This window comes from Chiloscyllium plagiosum, unplaced genomic scaffold, assembly GCF_037043375.1.
Source record: "Chiloscyllium plagiosum isolate Xiang-an unplaced genomic scaffold, Cpla_swu_hap1 HiC_scaffold_17, whole genome shotgun sequence".
NCBI lineage: Eukaryota > Metazoa > Chordata > Chondrichthyes > Orectolobiformes > Hemiscylliidae > Chiloscyllium > Chiloscyllium plagiosum.
In genome coordinates this window covers 19,974,134-19,994,840 of record NW_028270155.1, presented here as the reverse complement: position 1 = coordinate 19,994,840, position 20,707 = coordinate 19,974,134, and the positions used below count along the sequence as shown (strand labels likewise).

At 39.1% G+C, this 20,707-nt stretch overlaps 2 long non-coding RNA genes across 2 annotated transcripts in view; one reads left to right on the top strand and one right to left on the bottom strand.

Moving 5' to 3' along the window:
• Positions 1–5,160, top strand: part of LOC148147288 (uncharacterized) — a 25,039-nt gene extending 19,879 nt beyond the window's left edge. The window contains exons 2-3 of the long non-coding RNA XR_015759917.1: positions 865–1,362; positions 5,037–5,160. This is a non-coding gene — a long non-coding RNA (uncharacterized LOC148147288). The remainder of the gene's footprint in view (positions 1–864; positions 1,363–5,036) is intronic.
• LOC122558247 (uncharacterized) lies at positions 1,742–20,707 on the bottom strand. The gene is made up of 4 exons (XR_006314083.2): positions 20,577–20,707; positions 15,423–15,477; positions 10,785–10,954; positions 1,742–7,260 (listed from the first exon to the last, which is right to left on the bottom strand). It is a non-coding gene; the product is annotated as an uncharacterized LOC122558247 (long non-coding RNA).

Here is a 20,707-nt window from a genome sequence, read left to right as displayed (position 1 = left end):
GGGGACCTCAGTTCAAATCCTACCACAGAAGATGGTGGAATTTGGATTATTAAAAAAAATCAATTAAGACCATAAAACTGTTGCCAATTGTTGGAAAAGCCAATCCGGTTCAGTAATGTTGCCAGGGTTGGAGGATTTGAGCTATAGAGAGAGGCTGAACAGGCTGGGGTGTTTTCCCTGGAGCATCGGAGGTTGAGGGGTGACCTTATAGAGGTTTACAAAATTATAAGGGGCATGGATAGGATAAATAGACAAAGTCTTTTCCCTGGGATCGGGGAGTCCAGAACTAGAGGGCATAGGTTTAGGGTGAGAGGGGAAAGATATAAAAGAGACCTAAGGGGCAACTTTTTCACGCAGAGGGTGGTACGTGTATGGAATGAAGTGCTAGAGGATGTGGTGGAGGCTGGTACAATTGCAAATTTAAGAGGCATTTGGATGGGTATATGAATAGGAAGGGTTTAGGGGGATATGGGCCGGATGCTGGCAGGTGGGACTAGATTGGGTTGGGATATCTGGTCAGCGTGGACAGGTTGGACCGAAGGGTCTGTTTCCATGCTGTACATCTCTATGACTCTAGGACTCTAATGTCCTTCAGAGAAGGGAATTGCCATCTTGTCTGGTCTACATGTGACTCCAGACCCACAGTAACGTGGTTGACCCCTAACTGCCCTCGAGGCAATTAGGAATGGGCTATACTTGCTGGTCCAGCCAGTGATGTCCTTGCCCTGTAAATGAATTAAGATAAAATCATACCACATGTGAATCGAGTCAGCCCAATAGTTAACCAAATGCAAAGGATTTATATGTATAGCCAGTCAAATACTTTCAGATTTTAAATAGTCCACTGTTCTTTTCTACTCTTAGATGCGTGAATAGTTATTCATTGTGGTAGTGATGATATGTTTCCTGATCATCCAACAAGAAGTGTGATCATCATCAACGAGGATCAACCCTGCCAACGCCCAGTGGAATGATGAAAAGATGGAACCGTGACAAATTAATTTAATGTTTAAATCTCACAATTGTGGATTGGATTCATCCAGGTCAATATTGTGGATAAGAAAAGGGAATCAAATCAGAATGTGAACGTATGGATGAGTCAGAAAAGCAGAGATCAAAATTCAGATGGTATAATACAGATGTCCCAAACAAACCTATCCCTTAGTGTGATTTCATAGATGTAAGACCAGGAGTCCCTTACAAACACACTTAGTTGTTCACAGATGAATAAATGACATAAAGGAACTCTTCCTTGAATAGGAAAGGAGAGAAATGATACATATGGGCTGGCAGAATTTATAGAAGTCAGAGAAAAGAATAAAATTGGAGTCCACAATAAGAATGGGACTAATGAATGGATTGGTGAGCACCCACACTTACAAGTGGCTGTACATATCCACATTCACATCATATTACTTTTGGGGTTGTTCCCTTGCTTTTAGGACAATGGTCAGTTAGTACGTGAGGTAGTCAGAGACTTCTTCACCCTTCAAGAAGGTGCAGGGCAGTTAGGGATTTTGGAATGGAGGGAAAATAAGCAAAGATAAGTATATAAAGAGCAGGTGAAAAATGGAGGAGGTAAATTCAATTTGGAGAAGAGAATATTGCGGATGAAACATGAAATAAAAAAACTTTAATGCTTCAAATACTCAAAAGGTCAGGCAGCATCTGAAAAGAGAGCAACGGTGTAAATTTTAAGGTTGCCATTTGTAATTAAATATGTTCCTGGACATTGCAGCACATGTTTGTTTTCCATGCCTCAACCATTAGTCAGCCATCACATCCAGGTAATATGTTCTGTCCTATCCAGCAGCATGTACAAGCCAAGAATGAACACAAAATATACCAAAATGATTTATTGCCTACAGCAATAAGTTGAACTTTATTTGGTCAGGCACAATTACTAGGACCTTGGTTTATGACTATACATGCATCCATCTGTTTTCGCTGAAGGCTAGAGAAGAACTCCATGTCTTCACCCACAGACTTTGTAGAATGGATGGAGTCAATTTAACATGAACATTAACTCCTTCAGAACTATTACTTTCCACAGCATCCTCCAACCACAGAACACTCTGAGAGATCTGCTTTCATTTTATTCCTGATATGTGAGCATTGCCATTCACAATTCTTTCATCATTCATGGCTGTGCTTTCAGTTTTCTAACCTGTAAGCCCTGTAATTGCTGCCCCACAACTCTTAACCTCTCCACCTCACTTTGTTCCCTAAAGGCACATCTTAAAACATATATCTTTGACCAAGTTTTGGTCATCTGACAGAATTTTCTCTATGTGACTTGGTTCATAGGTTCACAGATTCATACAGCACAGAAAAGGCCCTTCGGTACATTGAGTCTGCACCAACATAATTGACATTAAAATTGTGGTAATTCCAATTTCCTGCACTTGTCCCCCATCCTTTAATTCTATGATATTCGAAGTATTCATCCAAATATTCTTGGAACAGTGTAAGGCTTCCAGCCTCCACTACCTCCCCAGGCAGTATGTTCCAGATTCTCTTTATCCACTGACTGAAAAACTTTTTTTTCCCCAAATTCGCTTTGAATTCTGCCTCTTACCCAAAACAAACTCCTCTCATAATTATACTGTGTCATAGTTTGTTTTATAATGCACCTGTGAAGCACTTTGGGATTTTTCATTGTGTGAAAAGTGAATATGAATAATGGCTGTTCTTGTTACTGCTAATGTAGATTGTTCTTGTTTCTGATTATTTTGTTGCTCATGCAGTTTTAGAAATACAGCTGTCTTGGGGGCAGATATTCACAGGTAAAGGGGGGGACTGGAAAATGGGAAGCCTTTAGAAATGAGATAATGAGAGTCCAGAGACGTATATTCCTGTTAGGGTGAAAGGAAAGGCTGGTAGGTATAGGGAATGCTGGATGGATAAAGAAATTGAGGATTTGGTTAAGAAAAAGAAAGAAACATATGCCAGGTATAGACAGGATAGATCAAATGAATCTGTATAACGGATTTGGGAGTATATTTAAGAGGGAAATCAGGAGGGCAAAAAAGGGACATGAGAGTTAAGGAGAATTCAAAGGGTTTTTACAAATATATTAAGGACAAAAGGGTAACAAGAGAGAGAATAGGACCCCATAAAGATCAGCAAGGCAGCCTTTGTGTGGAGCCACAGGAGATGGGGGAGACACTAACCAAGTATTTTGCATCTGTATTTACTGTGGAAAAGGACATGGAGGATATAGAATGTAGGGAAATAGATGATGACATCTTGAAAAATGTCTATATTACAGAGGAGGAAGTGCCGGTTGTCTTGAAACACATAAAAGTGGATGAATCTCCAAGACCTGATCAGGTGTACCCTAGAACTCTGTGGGAAGCTCAGGAAGTGATTGCTGGGCCTCTTGCTGAGATATTTGTATCAGGTGAGGTGCCGGAAGACTGGAGGTTAGCTAACGTGGTGCCACTATTTAAGAAAGGTGGTAAGGACAAGCCAGGGAACTATAGACCAGTGAGCCTGACATCAGTGGTGGATAAGTTATTGGAGGGAATCCTGAGTGACAGGATCTTTATGTTTTGGCAAGGCAAGGACTTATTAGAGATAGTCAACATGGCTTTTTGTGGGGGAAATCATGTCTCACAAACTTGATGGATTTTTTGAAGATGTAGCAAAGAGGATTGATGAGGGTAGAGCGGTAGATGTGATCCATAAGGAACTCAGTAAGGCATTTGACAAGATTCCCCATGGGAGACTGTTTAGCAAAGGAATACAGGGAGAACTAGCCATTTGGATACAGAACTGGCTCAAAAGTCGAAGATAGAGGGTGCTGGTAAAGAATTGTTTTTCAGATTGGAGGCATGTGATCTGTAGAGTGCCACAAGGATCGGTGCTGGGTCCACTACTTTTCATGATTTATACAAACTATATGGATGGGAGCATAAGAGGTATAGTTAGTAAATTTGCAGATGACACCAAAATCGGAGGTGTAGTGAACAGCAAAGAAGGTTACCTTGGATTACAACAGGAGTTTGATCAGATGGGCCAAAGGACTGAGAAGTTGCAGATGGAGTTCAGTTTAGATAAATGCGAGGTGCTGCATTTTGGAAAAGCAAGTCTTAGCAGGACTTATACACTTAATGGTAAGGTCGTAGGGAGTGTTGCTGAACAATGAGACCTTGGAGTGCAGGGTCATGGCTCCTTGAAGTTAGAATTGCAGGTAGATAAGATAGTGAAAAAGATGTTTGGTATGCTTTCCTTTATTGGACAGAGTATTGAGTACAGGAGTTGGGAGGTCAAGTTGTGGCTGTACAGGACATTGGTTAGGCCACTTTTGGAATATTGTGAGCAATTCTGGTCTCTTTCCTATCGGAAGGATGTTATGAAACTTGAAAGTGTTTAGAAAAGATTTACAAGGATGTTGCTAGGGTTGGAGGATTTGAGCTATAGGGAGAGGTTGAATAGGCTAGGGCTGTTTTCCCTGCACCATCAGAGGCTTATAGCGGTTTATAAAATCATGAGGGACATGGATAGCATAAATACACAAGGCCTTTCCCTGGGGTGGGGGAGTCCAGAACGAGAAGATATAGGTTTAGGGCGAAAGGGGAAAGATATAAAAGAGATCTAAGGGGCAACATTTTCATGCAGAGGGTGGTGCATGCATGGAATGGGCTGCCAGAGGAAGTGGTGGAGGCTAGTACAATTGCAACATTTAAAATGCACCTGGATGGGTACACGAAAAGGAAGGGTTTGGAGGGATATGGGCCAAGTGCTGGCAGGTGGGACTAGATTGGGTTACGATATCTGGTTGGCATGGACGAGTTGGACTGAAGGGTCTGTTTCTGTGCTGTCCATCTCTATGACTCTAAGCCAGCTATGAATTGGAGTTATTAAAATTAACCAATTGCATGAGTTTAAAGGATCAAAGGAATTGGGAAAATCAAAAACCTGCTCAAGATGTGTTTTAAAGGAAGGTGCTTTTCGTGGGGTTGTTGCTTGTGTTACATCAGCATTGTCCATGAATCATCTGTCTGAAATTTAGGATTGACTTCCATGTGCAGGATCAGCGAAGAGAGAACTGACATAAAAGGAGCTGTCCCTCCTGGATCTGGATAGTGGAGAAGAGACGAACTCTCAGACCCTCTAGACAGCAGAGTAGGTGAAGACCAGAAACTCTGACCGAGAAGTAAAAATACTGTCTGCTGTCCGGCTATGGCATGAGAAGCGAAATATTTGGAGAACTGAAACATGTACTGTTCGTGCTGCTGTGCAAATTGTTGCCCGGCTTGTAAGGTTTGATTGCCTTCACATATGCCACTAATCTTTTGAAGAAATTGTTTTAAACTCGCCAGTTGATAAATCATGTCAGTCCCGAGTTAATACAGTTAGCATATTGGAAAGGAAACAGAGCTCAACTGTCTGGAGTTCCTCCTCCTATCTTTGCCCTTTTATACTTGCTGTTGTCCCTTTTCCCTGCAGGTAGAAGGTGAGTATAGGTCTCCAGAACATATTTTGTTCTATCCTTTGTCAGCTGTCATCCTTCATTTCACAGTGGACTCTTCTCTCACATCCACTATCATAGGACTTGAAGTACTGAGAAAAAGAGACTTTTCATCCATGTAGACTCCTCATCTGCTAAGGCATCTGTTGGCAAGGAACAAGTTAATCCATGACTGCCCTTATGATTCCTTCCAAGTTAATGACCCTTCACTTCTTCCCTGTGTAATAACAGTATGCACATCACTTACACAAACTCACCTATGTGTTCAATCAATCTCTTCCTGAACTGGACCCAATCTCTTTCCTGCACCCCACAGATGCCTATCTTCACTAAAATCTCTGTCCAGGTTCCCATGGTTAGACAGGTGGGTCCCTTCCTTCTGTCAGCTTCCATCAAGAATTCCCATTGTCCTCAGACTGCCCAGAGGAAGAAAAGCAAGAAGGCATTGCTAAACTGTGAAGCTATGTTCTGTGTGTGCTTAAGTGTAGTTGGTCCAATTTTTCACAGTGGTCATTGTAATTTTGAAGGTGCCGGATACTGATGTTGACTCTTGAGTTTTCAGATCGATACTCTGAGATGCCCTGAAAGCCCTTGAGCTTGCTCTGCCATTTAATAAGAATGGCTGAAATGGCTGTGGCCACACCTCCTACCCTTGAGCATCTTTGACTCTCTTATTAGTTAAGTATTTGTCTAATTTAATGATTTAATGTTCTACTGCTATTGTTCCCTGGGGTGGAGAATTCCAAAATCATGCCATGCTCTTCTCATCTCCATCTTCATTTGGTGATCTTTTATTCCTCAACTAGTTCTTATGCCTCCCACAAGATAAAAATATTTGTTTAGCATCCAACATTGTGCTGCCATGAGATTCTTCTTTCCCTCTCTAATTCACTGTCTGTGAAGATTGTAAACAGGCATTTAAACTTTAGAAGGTATCCAGTTAATTCCACTTCCCAACTTTTTCCCTCATTTCTCTGCAAATTTTTCTCCTTCAAGTATTTATCAAATAATGTTCTGAAAGCTATTTTTGAATCTATATCCATCACCCTATCAGACAGAAGAAGTCAAATGCTTCATTTGAGGGAAAACAATTCATATCAATTTTTCTTTTGCTAATCAGCTTAAATCTTTCATTGCTTGTACTTTACTGTTCCGTCAGCCACTGGATGCAGTTTCTCTTTATATGGTCCATGTAATCTATTCTCTAAACCTTCTCCTTCTCTGCTCCATGGAAGGCAGTTAGCCTTGTTTTTAGGCTACATCTCCCAAATCTCTGCAACTATTCTAGCAAATCTCTGCAAAACATTCACATCCTTCCTGAAGTGTGGTGCCCAGATTGGACATAATATTCCAGCTGGATCAAGGATTTATGGATGTTTAACCTTGCATTTGAAAAGCTCGCTATCCCATATGTTCAAATGCTAACCTGGCATGTAACAGCTTTATGTACAAACAGTTGCAGCTCTCACTTTTCATGCATCCACTTTAAAATTGCGCTGTCTAGCTTGTGTGGTCTCTTCTCATTCTTCTTCCAAAAATGTATCAAACCCACTTCTGCATATTAAATTTCATCTGCCATATGTCCAACCACTCCTCTGGTCTGCAATGTCCTTTTGAACCTTATTGCCAGCTTCCTCCGTCTTTGATATAGTTCCAAATTTCATGTCATCTGCAAATTTTGAAATTGGGCCGTATATTCTCAAATTCAAATCTTGGTGTACATCAAAAACAGCCCTGGTCCTGTTGTGAATCCCAGGCAATTTCACTGCATTTCTCCCTCTAACCTGAAAAAAAAATACACAATTAGCAGAACTCTTTGCTTCCTATCCCTTAGGCAATTTTCTATCCATGCTATAACTGCCCTTTTACCCCATGTACATAATATCATGTGATTGTAAGTAAATATTATCATTTGTGACACTAATAAAGTGCACATTTACATGTGTAAAACTTTGTTTCTTGTGGTTTTTGCACTCACTTACAATAATAGTTATTGACTTAACAATTTACTTTGAAATGTGTATTATATTTTACATGTAATTTACCTTACAATTTCTTTTAATTCATTCATTTTACATTTGCAGTCCTCTGCCCAGGCAGCATGCTATTGAGAAGATTTTACTACTACAGTATGGGCTGAGGTTAGAAACAGAAAAGGAGAGGTCACCCTGTTGGGAGTTTTCTATAGCGTTTCAAATAGTTCCAGAGGTGTAGAGGAAAGGATAGCAAAGATGATTCTGGATAGGAGTGAGAGTAACAGGGTAGTTGTTATAGGAGACTTTAACTTTCCAAATTTTGACTGGAAATATTATAGTTTGAGTACTTTAGATGGGTCAGTTTTTGCCCAATCTGTGCAGGAGGGTTTCTTGACACCGTATGTAGACAGGCCAACAAGGGGCGATTTGGTACTGGGAAATGAACCTGGCCAGGTGTTAGATTTGGAGGTAGGTGAGCACTTTAGTGACAGTGACCACAATTCGGTTATGTTTACTTTAACAATGGAAAGGGACAGGTATATACCACAGGCCAAGAGCTACAGCTGGGGGAAAGGCATTTATGATGCGATTAGGCAAGATTTAGGATGCTTAGGATGGGGAAGGAAACTACAGGGGGTGGGCACAACTGATATGTGAAGCTTATTCAATAGCATGTCCTTGATAAATATGTACCTGTCAGGCAGGGAGGAAGTGGTCAAGCGAGGGAGCCATTGTTTACTAAAAAAGTTGTATCTCTTGTCAAGAGGAAGAAGAAGACTTATGTTAGGATGAGATGTGAATGCTTAGTTAGGGTGCTTGAGAGTTACAAGTTAACCAGGAAAGACCTAAAGAGAGAGCTAAGAAGAGCCAGGAAGGGACCTAAGAAATCGTTTTCAGATAAGATCAGGGAAAACCCTAAAAGTTTCTATAGCTATATCAGGAATAAAAGAATGACTAGTGTAAGATTATGGCTAATCAAGGACAGTAGTGGGAAGTGGAGTCAGACGAGATCGGGGAAATGCTAAATGAATATTTTCTGTCAGTATTCACATTGGAAAAAGACAATGTTGTTGGAGAAAATCCTGAGATACAGGCTACTAGACGAGGCGGGATTGAGGCTCATGAGGAAGGAAGTATTAGCAATTCTGGAAAGTGTGAAAATAGATAAGTCCCTGGGTCGGATGGGATTTATCCTAGGATTTTCTGGGAAGCCAGGCAGGAGATCACAGAGCCTTTGGCTTTGATCTTTATGTCGTCATTGTCTACAGGAATAGTGCCAGAAGACTGGAGGATAGCAAATGTTGTCCCCTTGTTCAAGAAGGGGAGTAGACCAGTTAGCCTTACTTCAGTTGTGGGGTAAGGTGTTGGAAAATGTTATAAGAGATAGGATTTATAATCATCTAGAAAGGAATATGTTGATTTGGGATAGTTAACATGGTTTTGGGAAGGGTAGGTCATGCTTACCCTTTGAGAAGGTGACCAAACAGATGGATGAGGGTAAAGTGATTGATGTCATAGAGTCATAGAGATGCACAGCATGGAAACAGACCCTTCGGTCCAACCCGCCCATGCCGACCAGATATCCCAACCCAATCTAGTCTCACCTGCCAGCACCCGGCCCATATCCCTCCAAACCCTTCCTTTTCATATACCCATCCAAATGCCTTTTAAATGTTGCAATTGTACCAGCCTCCACCATTTCCTCTGGCAGCTCATCCCATACACATACCACACTCTGTGTGAAAAAGTTGCCCTGTAGGTCTCTTTTATATTTTTCCCCTCTCACTCGATTTCAGTCAAGCATTTGATAAGGTTCCCTATTGCAGAAAATATGTTGGCATGGGATTGAGGGTGATTTAATAGTTTGGATCAGGAATTGGCTAGCTGAAAGAAGACAGAGGGTGGTAATTGATGGAAAATGTTCATTCTGGAATTCAGTTACTAGTGGTGTACCACAAGGGGACACTGCTGTTTGTCATTTTTATAAATGACCTGGATAAGGGCATAGAAGGATGGGTTAGTAAATTTGTGGATGACCCTAAGATCGGTAGGGTTGTGCATATTGCGGAATGATGTTGCAGGTTACAGAGAGACATAGATAAGCTGCAGAGCTGGGCTGAGAGGTGGCAAATGGAGTTTAATGTGGAAAAGTGTGAAGTGATTCACTTTGGAAAGAGCAACAGGAATAAAGAGTACTGGGCTAATGGTAAGATTCTTGGTAGGGTAGATGAGCAGCGAGATCTCAGTGTCCATGTACATAGATCCCTGAAAGTTGCCACCCAGGTTTATAGGATTATTAAGAGGGTATATGGCATGTTAGCTTTTATTGGTAGAGGGACTGAATTTCAGAACCATGAGGTCTGTTGCAGCCGTACAAAACTCTGGTGCGGCCGCATTTGGAGTATTGCATGCAGTTCTGGTCACCGCATCATAGGAAAAATTACGAAGCTTTGGAAAGGGTTCAGAGGAGATTTACTCAGATGTTATCTAGTATGGAGGGAAGGTTTTATGAGGAAAGGTTGAGGGACTTGAGGCTGTTTTCATTAGGGATAAGAAGGTTGAGTGGGAACTTAATTGAAACATAAAAGATAATCAGAGGGTTAGACAGGGTAGACAGTGAGGGCCTTTTTCCTCAGATGGTAATGGCTAGCATGAGGGAACATAGCTTTAAATTGAGGGGTGATAGATATAGGACAGATGTCAAAGGTAGCTTCTTTACTCAGAGAGTAGTAGGGGTGTGGAACGCTCTGCCTGCAACAGTAGTAGACTTGCCAATTTTAAGGGCATTTAAATGGTCATTGGATAAACATATGAATGAAAATAGAATAGTGTTGGATAGATGGGCTTCAGATTGGTTCCACGGGTCAGCGCAACATCGAGGGCTGAAGAGCCTGTATCTCGCTGTAATGTTCTATGTTCTATTAACATTCATTTTAAAATCCAAGTTGTAAAAATCTCAAAATTACCATTGTACAAAATGTTACATGTTATTATAGTGGGATCAGATCTATTCTCATTGCTCTAATCTGGGGCATAAATATTTTAAAATGAACTAAAATTATTGCAAGCAGGTAAACTGGTATCTATGTACTGCAGTGTAACAGAAGTGTCAACTAATCCTTGACTTTCTTTATTGTATGCTCTGATACAAAAGTAAATAGAAACCAGTAAACTTATAAAACATACAAGTTTGTCTAGGTCAACACTTCCTTTTGATAGTGAACCATATATCCTCTAAGCATTTTGATTTATTTAGAAGTTGTGTATCAAAATGACCATCAAATCTATTGGGCAGTTGACATGGTGGCAGATGTGTGAGTAATATAACGGACCTTTATCTTTTGTAGTATGCCAGTGAGTTTTCAATGAGAAGCTTCCCATTCCCTTGCTCTCCCTCCACTCTCAGCAGCAGTTGCACAATCCAAGAGATCAGGTTTCAAGAATATTTGCAGGAGATGCTTTTTCTTTCAGTCATCAGAATAATCAGCCTGTTTTGGAAGGTCTGGATGGAAGTGGAAAAAGAAATAAGATCATGATGCCCAGTGATATCAGAGAAGAAGACTGATGTTCAGGGTATAGACTGCTGATAAAAGTCTTTCTCAGAACTCTGCAACATGGTAGAAGCAATAGGTTCCTTGTGTCATCAGAACAATGTGTTTGAGCCCGTTCTCAGTTTGGTTCCCACACAGCTACAATTTCATACACCAGAAGAGATCACCTCTGTAACAACTTCTTTGATGCTGTCATCTTAGGTTGTGCAGTGCAAATTATATTTTTAAAAATCAGAATGAAAGGGATTAAATATCATTGTTTTTGTTAAGATTTTATGATCAGATAAATTATTTTCCCTCTACTTCTAAAGTTATATGACAGCTTAGATTGTTATTTATTAAGAAATAAATTCAATTAACTATTGTGACATTTTAGTTTACAGTTTACAACTTAGACTCTAAGAGCAGGATGGTCATATTGGAGCTGTACAGAACTTTGGTTAGGCAACACCTGGGGTAATGTATGCAGTTTTGGTCTCTACACCATAGGAAAGATGTGATTGCACTGGAAGAAGTGCAAAGGGGATTCACCAGGGTGTTGCCTAGGATAAGCATTTCAGCTTTGGATTGGACAGGCTTCTTTAGAGCACTGAAAATTAAGGAGATCCTGACAAAGGTTCATAATGTTATGAGGGACACAGACAGGGTGGATAGGAAACGTTGTTCCCCTTAGTTGAAGGGTCAATAAAAAGGGAACATAATTTTAAAGAGAAGGGCAGGCGATGTGGAGGGATTTGAGGAAAAGTTGTTTTACTGAGAGGGAATCTGGAATGCAATGCCTGGGAACTGAGTTGAGGCAGGAAACATCACAACCTTTAAAAAGTACTTGGATGAGCATGTGAAGTGTCATAACATTCAAAACAATGAGCCTAGTGTGGAAAGGTTGGACTAGTGTAGTGCATTCTCTTGTGGGACGTGATTGTTGCTGACTTGCCAGGGTTTTTTGCCCATTCCTAGTTGCCCTTGAGAAGATGGTAATGTGCTGCCTTCTTGAGCCATTGCAGTCCATGTGCTAGTATATTTTTGGCTTAAGAAACACAACGGGCCAATGGACCTCTTCTGTAATGTATGATTGCATTTCTAAAATTCCATTCGAGTGTCCCTTTAATATACCATTCATTTAATAGGATTGATATCAGAGCACTAAAATGTTGCAGCGTTTGTGAAATGATAATCTTTTCTTTTATTTTCCTAGGAAAGATACCACCAATTCAGCACTGAACTGCTAAAATAAAAGTGCTAACTTTCAAAATTTGATGAGAAAATTAAGCATTTGTGAAAAACTTTGTGGCTGCACATATTTATCAGTAGGAACCCAATACTTATTTGCAAATCTTTATTATCACAGTGTTACTTCAGACCACCTAGATTTTAACCTTTGTAATCTATACATGAGTGCAAAACAAATTAGACTGTATAGGTTTGAAGTAAAAGTAAAAATTCTAGACTGTGTGACATGTATTTAACAAATTGTTGCCAGAAGTAGCTAAAATCTATTGCCTCATTTGACCCTTAAATCAGACTTAAAAGATGTAATTTAGAATGCAAAATTACATCATATATTTAGACCAAGCAACTCATTAGTGATTGACTAGTTTATTTTTTTTACCATCTTGGCCCAGTACCACTCTGCCACTGTAAAAGGATATCATATTTTTAAAAAAACTAATTCAGAATGCACTAAGGTTGTAATCAACTCAAGGAGTTCAAATGATATCATAAACAATGAAAACACAGCACGAGCAGTATGTAAATGTCATCTGAAACCTCATATTGCATTACATGTTCTATTCTCCACGCAAACACAATCTGAGGAAATTTTAAAAAAACACTTTTTTTCTCTATTAAATACTGGGCATCAGCATAGCTGTGAGGTTGAGTCAAACATGATGTAAGAGAAAGAATATTGAATCTGTTGGGATCAATGTGTAGGTTCCTCTACCACTTGTACTTTAGTACATCCAATTCCCATCAAGTTCACCTATTCAGTATTATAAATCAACTCTGCGTTAAATTAATGATAGATGCTGGTAGCATACTATTATATCTATATGAAATTACTTTGCTGATTATTTTAACAAAAGGCAGTTATTAAACACAAATGAAAAACACTGTAGTTGAAATGAAAATGTAAAATGCTGCAAGTACTCAGCAGGTCGGGCAGCATCAGGGATAAGAGAACTGACGACTTTTCGTCAGAACTGGAGAAGTTACACACGTAACAGGTTTTAAGTGAGCACAGAGGCAGGAAAAAGGAAAAATAATGGAAAGTGATTATGATTTAAAATGTTAGAAACCATGTAGGTAAAATGGTTGAGTCTGGATATCATTGAACTTATGTTGAGCTCCATGGAAATGTGTGGTAAACTAAGCATAGAGATGTCAAAGTGGGAGTAAGACAAGCAATAAAAATGGGAGTCAACAGGGTCATGTTGTTGAAGTGGATGGAGGTGTTCCAAAAATTAATCACTAAATTTTACTAGATCTGGGCGGCATGGCAGCTAACCACACTGCTGCCTCACAGTGCCAGGGACCCAGGTTCGTTTTCAGCCTCGGGCGACTGTCTGTGCGAAGATTGCACATTCTCCCCATGTCTGCATGGGTTTCCTCCAGGTACTCCGGTTTCCTCCCACAATCCAAAGATGTGAAGGCTAGCCGAGTTGCCCATGCTAACTTGCCCATAGTGTTCAAGGATATGTAGGTTAGGTGCATTAGTCGGGGTAAATGTAGGGGAATGGGTCTGGGTGGGATACCCTTCGGAGGGTTGTTGTGAACTTGTTAGGCTGAAAGGACTGTTGCCATACTGTAGGGATTCTATCCTCTTCCTGAAGTAGAGGAAGCAGCATCATGAACTGTGACTGCAGTATACTAAGTTGAAGGAAGTGCAAATGAATCACTGTTCACCTGTACAGAATATTTAAGATCCTAGATGATGGAAGCAAGTTAGGGTTTGGGGGTTAAATGGCCGGCATTGCATCTACTATTTAACTTTAACCCTTGTCAAAATACCAAACTGTGGATTTTTCTTTTGGTTTGATTTCATCCAACTGAAGTCAAAATCCTAACATCTCTATTTTACTCCTACATAAAAATAATGGCTTTTAAATTGTTTTCAGGTGTATAATACTTAATGGTTAGCTGAAGATTTTCACCTGCATATGTGAAGCTCTCATTTCCTAAGAAAGTACAGAACGAAGAGGACTATTTGGTCCATTTGGCCTTTTCCTTCAAGTAGGCCTATTAATTTAAATAAACGTGACTCAATTGTGTTTCCTTTGGATTACAGGTCAATGTTTCAAGGATATAATTTTCTCTTGTAATGTAACAAAGCTCTAGAGCATTAATCCGAAATTATTTCCAAATGTAGCCTCTAGCACAGTAAAACTAAATGCCTGCATTCCATTGGCAATATCAAGATAGCCTGGAGAATGGGATTTGTATTATCTATAAAATATGATCATTTCCATACATTCATACATGTCCTTCAATCTTTAGTCTGGTTAGTAACTGGATGTCCATCCAGCCATTGTTTTTGGATTCTTATTGAGCTTTTTGCTGAGTTGATTCCACATATTTACTAATGCAAGAAGAAAAAAGAAATCACCCTGTAGTTCAATCAAATATCCATTGTCCTATTCCTGTGCTGAATTTACAACAAAGCAGCAGCATGGTAGGACTGTGCAGTTCCTCCAATTCCTGTTAAGCGTTATTTGCTTAATTTGATTCTTTGACACTTGTAAAGTATTTAGTCACCATGGACAAGTATAGTTTTCATGGACTACATTTCAATGCAATCCTATGAAGAAAAATGGGAAACCAAAGATGTTTTTTCATTGGAGAAGATGGCTTGCCTGACCTCCAAAGTATGTAAAAGAATTAACAAACAAAGTAACATGTAACTGAAAAGACCATGGAAAGTTCAATAGAAACAGAATGACTTGAAAAATGGCACAAAGGATATTACAAATATTTATGGATATGATTGGAAGAAATTGTTGAAAAATATGCAGAAATAAAATAGTAGAAGTGAAAGCATTTGGTCATACAAATGATTATATACATACCCGGGATGAGATATGGAAGATATTATTGGACATAATTCAGGTCAGCATGTCTCAGTTTGCATTAATCTTACATTCAAAGGCTAAGACTGTGTTTACCAACTGTGGCTTGCAATCCCAATTGAGATCACATAACCAGCTCAGGAGAAATTTATTTTCAGACTCTATGCATTATTTCAGTAGTGGGAATGCAGTATGAACACCCAGCATTACAGTAGATTGGCAGTGGCAGCTCTGATTAGGTGCATTTATAATGTGCCAGTGTATCTATGTAAATACATCGAGCTCGCTTGACAGCTTCTTGGAACACAATGATGAAGGCAGGTATAGATTGCAACACCATCAAAAGACTACTTACCAACAGTCGGTGATTTTGATTAGAGGTTTTCATCTTTAATGTATTATATGCTGATCTGTAATACAAGACTTTAATAATTATACACTGCATGTTATCATGCTGCTTTATTGTTGTTTTCTTTCTCTTGGCATCTGGGGTTGCACTAATTTTCAGCTGTCAAAATGGAGCCACATTGGAAGATAATTTGGGATATGCTGCACTAAAGGCGAAAAGTTTAATTATCTGTCTGCTCCCAGGAAATGTAGTCAGCAAGACAGATTTCCAATCCACCTGCATTAATTTAAAAAAATGTTCTGATAGAATTCTGCCTCACAATATTAATTTTTTAAAAATTCATTAATGGAAGGTGGACATCGGTGGTTCAGTTAATGTTTATTGTGAATTCCTAGTTGCCCTGGAGAAGCTGGTGCGAGCCACCTTCTTAAACTCTCATGGTCCTTGGGGCATAAGGGCACACATAGCATTGTTTGAAAGGGAGGTTTTAAGATTTTGAGCCAGCGACAAAGAATTTCTAACCATTTTGACTGATGTGTCAGACATATAAACTGCATGTTAATAAATGGCAAAAATATCGTTATGCTGAAATAAAGCTAAAGAATTGACTTAAAGATTGCCATAGAATCATAGAACCCCTACAGTGTGGAAACAGGCATTTGGCGCAACAAGTTCACACTGACTCTCTGAAGAGAAACCCACCCAGACCCATTCCCCTATCCTATTACTCTACATTAGCCCCTGACTAATTCACCTAACACACACATCCCTGAACACTATGGGCAATTTAGCATGGCCAATTCACCTAATCTGCACATGTTGGGATTGTGGGAGGAAACCAGAGCACCCAGAGGAAACCCATTCAGACACGGGGAGAATGAATTGCCATATATACAAATGCTTAGCTTCAGTTCTCTGTTCACTGCATAGGAACAACAATTGCAATTAAATAATCTGGATTAATGAATAGTAGGAGCTGTACAAATACAGTTTTAAGATAAAGTAGTGTATTAAGTGGCTCTCCAGATTTCTCTCTGGTATACTTAATTTAGGAAGATTATTTGAAGGTGCTTCATAATCCTCAAAGGCCTTAACTTGTTTAAAAATATGTTAAGAAGATTTCCTTTTTACAATGTATCCTCATGTTTTGAATTTTGCAGAAGTTTGAATCTAGAATATTTATAAACCCCGTGCCATCTGATTGAAAAAGCAGGATGAGTTATGAAGCAAAAGCAACCTCTGATATGCAACATTCATTGTTTTTAGTTTTAGTTAAGCATATAAATTTGTAATACCAGAGATCACATTATCATGAGGATTTTCTTATCTTGTGAAGACTTCAGTGAATGATACTGCATTAAAGAAATCCGAGGATTTTATGAGCAAAAACAGTAGAGGTTAGCAGAATAATATTGCTGTGTAAAGTTAATGTGAATAAACTATGCAAGCAGCAACTTTACATAGCAAAACCTGCGAGCGAACAGCAGTTTGATATGACAACACCAAATTGATATGCTGTGAAAGTTATCAATATCAGTGATTGAAGAATTAAGTACTTGCATTTTTTTAAAGACAGTGGTTCTTATGTTCTATGGACTGAACATTAATGACCTAAAACACCTCTAATAATCAACATTAATCTTTTTAGCCAATCTGTCAGCACCATGCCTACCCTGAAGGAGTCAGCAACAGGTGCTTTATCCTGTAATCAGTCTGCTGATATAATTTGATGGTGAGTATCCCATCAGTCAGCTGAGGCTGTTAGTGCAGCAGTTCAAGCTATTTCTAGAAGTGCCTTGATCCTGTATCTGCATGTCCCAGAGGGAAGTCAGGTTTGGGTCAGGAACTGCATATATATGTAACTAGTAAGGCTGTCAGTGGTACAACATGCAGTATAAATAAGGGAAGCACACCACATTTATTCTGACTGCCCTACAGGATGTGATGTCCCTTCATGAAATTTCATACATCACTTTCGTATCTTGACTCGGATATAATTAAATAGTAAATGACAATAAACATTGCATAACTGGATTGCAAATCAAACATAGATGTATTTCTCAAAATCAACCTGATTCAGAGTTCTGAATCATATGCTTCTATTCCCTGTGCATACATTTTGTGTTGTCCAATAAGCATTTTTCAGTCCTGTACATTCACAGAGTTGAAGCCAAGAAGTCTTGTATTGCCTTCTACTACATCTTCCAAAGATGTCAAACTTGGAAATGTAATGTTTTTCACCTTTCCCTTCTAATTACAATATATTTTTAAACATCAGTTTCAATGTTGTTCCCAGTCACTATCTCTAGACCTGTCATCTTTTGTATTCCTCTTGTTTTGGTTGTTCCAGTAAAACAAACTCTCACCTTTAATTTGGAGTAATAAAACAGCCAATAGAATGATCGGTTCAGTGTCATGATATATGCAAAATACATTGGAATCATTGTAACAGAGCTGATGGACTTGGTATTTTGAGTCCCTTCCAAGCAACTGTATCTTAGTTGCAATAGAAAGAGGCCCCTTTGTTGGAGGAGACAGCACCCTCCATCAGAAATGTCAGATGCTGGGAAATCTGGTATTTAACTGATCTCCTGATTACCTAAAGGCTATCTGCTATCTACAAAGCACAAGTCAAGAGTATGATGGAATATTCTCCATTTACCTGAATGAGTACATTTAAGAAGCCTGACACCATCCAAGGCAGAGCAGCCCATTTGATTGGCACCTCATCAACACCTCAAAGATTCAGTCACTCCACTACTGGTGCATAGTGGCACTAATGTACATCATCTACAATTAGATCACAGCAACTCACCAAGCTCCTTGGGCACACCTTCCAAATGCTGATCTCCAGTAGCAGATGCATGAGAACACCACCATCTGTAAACTTGCCCCTAATCCACACATCAGCTTGACTTGGAATGATATAATCATTCTATTATTATAGTTAGCCTAAACTATCTTCTGAACTGTGGGTGCAACTACATCACATAAGCTAAGTTGAAACAGGAGGCTCACCATCACCTTCTTAATTAAGTCTCCCTAGCCAGTGACACTCTCATCTGCAAAAAAATGTTTTTCTTTTAGAAAAATGCAATCAGCCTTTTTAATTGCTTGTTGTACCTAAATGCTAACATTCTGTTTCCTATTATGAGTAGATCTGTAGTCTCTAAAACATTAACATTTATAAATTTCATGCCTTTGAAAAATTTCCAATTTTCTTCTCTTATTTCCAATTGGAATAACCTCACACTACACTGCATGCTATTCTATCTGCTATCTTGTTGTGCATGCATTTAGTCTATCAATTTTACAGCCTCTTTTTGTCCTCATTGTTTACTTTTCCACCTAGTTTTGTACCACCAGTAAACTTACATACATTACTCCCTGAATCTTCTTCTACATCATTAACAGAACTTAAAAATGACTGAGGCTCCAGTAATGATCATTACTGCTCTCTATTAGGTAGAGGCTATGGACTTTAAAAAGCCCAATTAATTCCTACACTTCACTTCCTCTTAACCAATCCATTGTATATTAAGTGTTAATATATTCTCCAAATTTCACAAGCCCTTATCATGTGTGCTAACATTTTGTGTAACACCTTACCGAATGCTTTATGTAATCCAGATATACACATCATCTTCAAAAAACTGCAGTAGATTTATCAAACACAATTTCCATTTCAACCATAACATATTTCTTTGTTGGGTCATGCTGTGATTTCTACATTATTCAGAGTTCCTTAATAATAGATTCCAGCACACTCCCAATGACTTATGTCAGAACCTTGTTTCTTGTTTTGTCCCTCTTTCCTTTCTTAAATGAGAATTTACCATTGACCAGAAACTGAATTTGCCAAACCCAATAATACCAAACAAGAAAAATCAAAGAACTGTGAATGTTGGATGTCTGAAACAAAACAGAAATTACTGGAGAAATTCAGCAGGTCAGGCAGCATCTGTGGACAGAGAAACAGAGAGAAACACATTGATTCTGAAGAAGGGTCACTGGATCCAAAACATTAACTCTGTTTCGCTCTCCACAGATGCTGCCAGACCTGCTGAGTTCTTCCAGCAACTTCTGTTTTTGTTATTAAACTAAATAATACTATGCTTAGAAGAGCACTTCAGAGGTAAAAGTATTTTGCAACAAGTAACTAACTTCTTGTATCCCAATACCCATTTACCATCTACAAAGCACATGTCAGGAGTATAATGGAATACCTCCAATGTGCCTGAATGAGTGCAGCTCTAACAGTCAAGAAACTCAACACCATTTAGGGCAAAGCCGTTGATTTGATTAGTACCCTATCCACCATCTTCAACATTTATTCCCTTCACCACCAATGCTCAGGGAAAATGCGTACCAAATACAAGATGCACTGCAGCAAGTTTCCTTCAAGAACACTTGTCAAATCTGTGACCTCGACCACCGAGAAGGTTAAAAGCAGTGGAAGCATGGAAACACCACTAGCTGCAAAGTTCCCTCCAACTTACACACCATCCTGTCCTGGAACTACATTGATGTTCCTTCAGTTTTGCTGGGTGAACATCATTGGATTCCTAACAACCTTTCTAACAACATCTTAAGTGAAGGACTTCAGCAGTTCAAGAAGGCAACACCATCTCAGCAAGAGCAATCAGACATTGACAATACATGCAAGCCTATCCACAATGCCCACACTCCATGTACAAATAAAAAGCTGGGAAATTTTGGAAAATCATAACCAATGCAAACATTTTCTCTACAGCTTTTACAACTCTAGGCTGTAGGGGATTTAGCTGATATTAGTTCCCCATGTTTCTCGTATTTTCTATCTATTGATATTAATTACATTAATTTCCTCATTCTTATTTGTTCTAGGTTACCCACTACTACTTGTATCTTTGATGTGCTGTGACTTAAAATATTTGCTTAACATTTGTGCCATTTCCTTATTCCCCATGATAATTTCTTCTGTTTCTATTTCTAACATTGTTTATGTTAGATGAGATCTCCTTAGTTCCATGTGCTAAAGTAGCTGGGAAGAGACATTTGTGATCCTTGTTACTTAATATACATAGTCAACAATTTGTCGCAAAGTTCTTATAGTTTGTTGAGAAACAGCAGTCTAGATATGATACATTATTGGTTAGACAAAGAAAGGAAACTTATGACCTGTGTCAGATGAGAATGCTTTACCGATCCTGAAGCTGTTCCGTGAAATGGAGAAGCAGGGGCAGTGGATCCCTATAGCTGTAAGACATCTTCTCAGCTTTGGTGGTATTCTTCATTAGCAGCAGTATTTG